The following is a 4,616-nucleotide window of genomic DNA, read 5'->3' as shown; positions in this document are numbered from 1 at the left end:
TTTAGTCAGAACCTTTCTTGTAACTCGAATGGTTTATAGTTACAAATCTGGTCTATAGTTACAATCAGGGCCGGATTTAGGTCTGGTGAGGCCCTAAGCTACTGAAGGTAATGGGGCCTTTTCTATGTCCAGCTGTCCTTTGTCAACAACAAATTATTGCTGTTTTTTGTGTTGAATATATGTTATATGGTAATTTATGGACCTAATAGGTATCTAAACCCATTTGCACATAACAAAATACGTATTTTATCAAAGTAATTGTTGAACTGAAATTCAATTAAAAAGAAGTATATTAATAGTGGAATTTGGGGGGGGGTCAAGAGAGTGGGGTCCTAACCTATAGCTTGTTTAGCTTATACGTAAATCAATGATTAAATTAGCTTACAGTATTACATATAAAACAAGCTTGATGGGTTCATGGAAAAATGGGTGGTGGTGGTTTTTTGTGGTTTTTTTTACAATGTTTTGGAATAATAAGTTCAATGACAGAATGACAGCCTTGTGCAACTTTCAATACTGTGTTTGTCCACCGATCTGCTTTAGTGGATCAAAAATTAATTGAAAAGGAAAGAGCAGCTCGCAATCGGGGATTTGGGTGGGGGGGTATGTGCCCGCCTCCTCGCAAGTGTCCTGTCTCTCCCCGGGGCTCCTCTTTTGCTCGGTGCGGAGTTGCAAGAACGGGATCGGACCGTCTTTTTGCAACAGACCCAAGAGAACACCCAGGCGCATGCGCACTGAGCTGGGGGGAATGTGTGGAGTTCCAAGGCGTGCACTTCCCAGGGCTGCCGCTTGGCGGCGGACAAGAAAGAAAAAAGCAAGACAGCGCAGCGAGCGTCGGGGGCGCGCGCCGGCGTCGCCGCCGCCTCGGGAGCGGCGCCACCCTAGATGGGAGTGAGGCGAGGCTTTCAACGCAGGCGCGGTGGCCAAGTGGTAAGGCGTCGGTCTCGTAAACCGAAGATCACGGGTTCGAACCCCGTCCGTGCCTCGCTAAAACCTCGTGCGGGCCGAATGCCTCTTCCCCTCGCCCCGGTGGGCGCGCCAGAGAGAATGAGAGGGAGGGGCTCATTTTTAGGGCAATTTAAGACCCGAAAGCGAAAGTTTAAAGAAGAAGAAAAAAAGGGGGGCGAGGAGCCCCACTGCAAGGGAATCTAGCGGTCTCAGCTCGACTCCGTTTGTTTCCCACGTGAAAGCAAACACGGGGAGAGCATTCACTCGCCAGGGTCCTGCGCCTTAATCGTACCAGGTCGGATTTTGATTTAAGGGGTTTTCCCCACGTTAAAGGGAGATCGGTCAGCCTGGGATTGCCTTGCACTGCTGGGGTTGCCGATTTCTTTTCCTAGCTCCTGCGCCTTTTAAGAGCAACCCACCACGCGCCAAGCTTTCCCCCAAGAAACAAAGCGAGGGGGAGGAAAGAAAGGTATATATATATATTAAAATATATATACCTTTTTATATATATATTTTATATATATTTTAAAGCTGCTGACGTGGGAGTAAGCAGGAGTCAAAAATCTAACCGTGAACTTTGCTTTTATTTATTTATTCCGGCATGTTATAATCATTGCACGCTCAACACCTCCACTTAAGTGCTTTTGCTGGGCTGGGAATGGCGATACTTCTTAAATGCCTTGCATTGTGGAAAGATAATGTTCTAGTCCTCATGAAAGGCGCATCACGGCGCAATTCACAACAGTGGTAACATCCAGGGGAAAAAACACACCTGGAGCCACTAGAGGGCGTTCTTGCAGCACCAGACTTAACTGTGCTTGCAGGTTGTCGGAAAGGAAACCGAATTTACAGAGCAAAAAAGAGTGAGACGTTGTGGGGGGGGGGGAGCAGCAACTGGCAGCTGCTTTGATTACAATTAGGGAACAGCAAGGCGCAAATGTAAATAAGCCAACCAGTTTCAGCCTGGTTGCAAGCCTATGGTGCAAATTCCTATTCCTTAGTGCATAAGATGCTATAATGATTTGCATTGTTCTCTGACAGTGAAGGTTGATTCCTCTTCTTCTGGTCAGCCTCCTGCACAGCAGGCAGAAGTTCAACAGGTGACTCTTCATGTCTGTCTCAGAGGCCACAATAACCACACCTGTTGAAATTCAGGCAGCGCCCTCTTTTGCAACAACTTTTGCTTTTGCAAATCAAAGCTCATGTGTGACCTTTGGAGGGCAGCAAATCCATCCTGCTGTTTATTTATTTATCTCAATAAATGATTCCCAGGGCGCATTCCGCGAAGGAAATTAAAAGTGAGCGGCAGCAATAATACTGAACCAAGTAATGCGAGCCACCGAGAAGTTTCCGCCTTGGTTTCGGTTCCCAGGGATTGTTCGGAGTGTGACCTCGGATGATAAACAAGCAGTTATTGCTAATTCAACTGGCAGAATGGTTCTCTCGAATGACCTGAATGCTGATGGGAAGGAACTGTTTGGCTCAAAAGATAACAAGAGTAAGAAACTGTGTTTATGGGAAGTTTTGTTTTTAAATTGTGTATTTTAGCATATCCCACTGATGAGCTGCTTAAATGTTACTAAATGCTACTTTTTAACCTAAATGTTATTAAATGCTAGCTTTCGTAAAGCATTAAAACTTGCTGAGACAGTTTAAATTTGGGGAACGACAGAGGCTTTCCACATGGCTTCTTGTTTGTACACAGTGGCTCAACATGGAAATTGGGGAATATTCAGAACAAAATTGCAATTCTTAGCCGCCCCCCACCCTCCCAAAGTAGAAAGCATTAGTTAATGTCTTGGTATTTTTTTTTCTATTTTCACATTCAACTTGCCTTATTTCAGAGGAAAGATCATACATACTCAGTGGTCGCTCGCATCTCCACAGACTGCAGAGAGAGAGGCCATCTGAAACCCTGGAGAGCAGCTGCCAGTCAGTTTGGACAATACTGAGCTAGATAGACGAATGGTCTGAGCTGGTACAAGGCAGCTTCCTAATATTTTCCACCCACAACAGCACATGTTATCTGATGTTCCTTGTCTCCTTGCACTGATGATTTTCCTCCCCAGCAGTTGGAATGTTCAGGCGCATTCTATGACCAGACAGATGGCCTGCCTCATTGCGGAAGCCACTGTGACATCACAGAATTTCAGCCAATGGGTGTGGAGGCAGTGCCTAATTTATGCAAAAGGCTCACTGGGGCTCAGAACTGGTGTTTGTCATGCCACGCGATGCAATATTTTAAAAGAGGAGAGCACCTCTGAACATGTACAGTGAGCCTGTTCCGTGCGATTGTACCTGGTCCTGAAATGTCTAGGATTTTATTGTGAGTCGCTGAGAAATGTAGGCATATGATACATCTAATAAACGTATAGTGATGAATAATAATAGGGGTGGAATTTCAGCCTATGCTACGCAGCTTCCAGACAAGCTGCTGGAGGCTGCAAAACCTTTTTTTAATATAAAATGAAGTACTTTTGTCATAGCTGTCAACTTTTCCCTTTTCTTGCGAGGAATCCTATTCGGAATAAGGGAATTTCCCTTAAAAAAGGGAAACGTTGACAGCTATGACTTTTGTAACATAAGGCAATACACAACACATAATGTATACTCTGAAATGAAGTACGTATTTTTGTTAGATACAATGCAATACAATTAATACAAAATATAATATGTAATTGAACTCAGGTGTGTAAGAAGATAATAGAACTGTAAAGTTGGAAGGGACCCTGAGGGTCACCAAGTCCAGCCCCCTGCAATGACAGGCAGGATTGTGTTCCTATGCAGCGATTCTGCAGCCACACCACGCAAGGGCAGAAACTAGATGCAAAACACAGCATCCTGGGCATGCACTTTAAAAGTTAAGATTCTAGTCCCTAAGACAGGCGCAGATATGCGTGAAGGACTCCTGGTAACAGCAGCAGTCCTTCAGAAGGCCCCGTAATATGTTTTGAGATCAGGAGGTGGTGGTGGAGAAGAGCCAAACAGCCATTTTTGCCCTTTTCCCCAGGCAGGAATAAAGTGTGGAAACATCCAAGTTGCGCCTGCGGTCGCTGGTTCCAGCTGCTGTTCCTACAGAACCGTCCGCGAGGCCTTTCTCCTCCAGCTCCGGAGCCCCATGTAGCTGTGGGTGGGCGTGGAGGCAATTTCAAAATTGCATCTACTCGTTTGCTTCTCTGCCTGCTGCAGCTGCCTGATAACGCAAGAGCCCTGGCTGTGCTGCAAAGCCTCCTCTTTCTTCCAGCGCCTATACTACACCCCGATTCCCTTCCGGAGCATGTTGGACTGCAAGCAAGCTGGTCGGGGCAGGGACCTTACCTGCTTGCCTGTCGCCTCCCTGCGTCCCGCTTGGCAGCTCAGTTGCAGTCGGCAACGTCTGCAAGGGGCGCCGGCTTGGCGAAGCCTGGGAGCCTGTTCCTACGCTCCGGGCGCGCGGTTGCTTGTTGCTTCTTAAAGCGGCAGGGGAATATTGCAAAGCGGAGACAAGAGTGTTGGGGGGAGCGGCAGCTTTTCCTCTCCCCTCCTCGTTCTTTTTCCTTTAAAGCGTGAGCTCCAGGCCTTTGCATGGGTGAGGAAGGGCCCCCCTCTGCGCGAGGTCGCGGGGTGCTCACCAACACTCCAACTGCAGAGAGAGAAAGAGGGGGCACCCTGGCAGCGCAGAGACACCT

The 4,616-nt window shown here is 47.2% G+C and overlaps 1 non-coding gene across 1 annotated transcript; it reads left to right on the top strand.

Annotated features, from left to right (window-relative positions):
- The first annotated feature begins 913 nt into the window (after positions 1–913).
- TRNAT-CGU (transfer RNA threonine (anticodon CGU)) lies at positions 914–985 on the top strand. Its single transcript has one exon. It is a non-coding gene; the product is annotated as a tRNA-Thr (tRNA).
- The last annotated feature ends 3,631 nt before the right edge of the window (positions 986–4,616 follow it).

This window comes from Podarcis raffonei, chromosome 14 (genome assembly GCF_027172205.1).
Source record: "Podarcis raffonei isolate rPodRaf1 chromosome 14, rPodRaf1.pri, whole genome shotgun sequence".
Classification (NCBI taxonomy): domain Eukaryota; kingdom Metazoa; phylum Chordata; class Lepidosauria; order Squamata; family Lacertidae; genus Podarcis; species Podarcis raffonei.
This window is presented reverse-complemented; position numbering and strand designations above follow the sequence as displayed.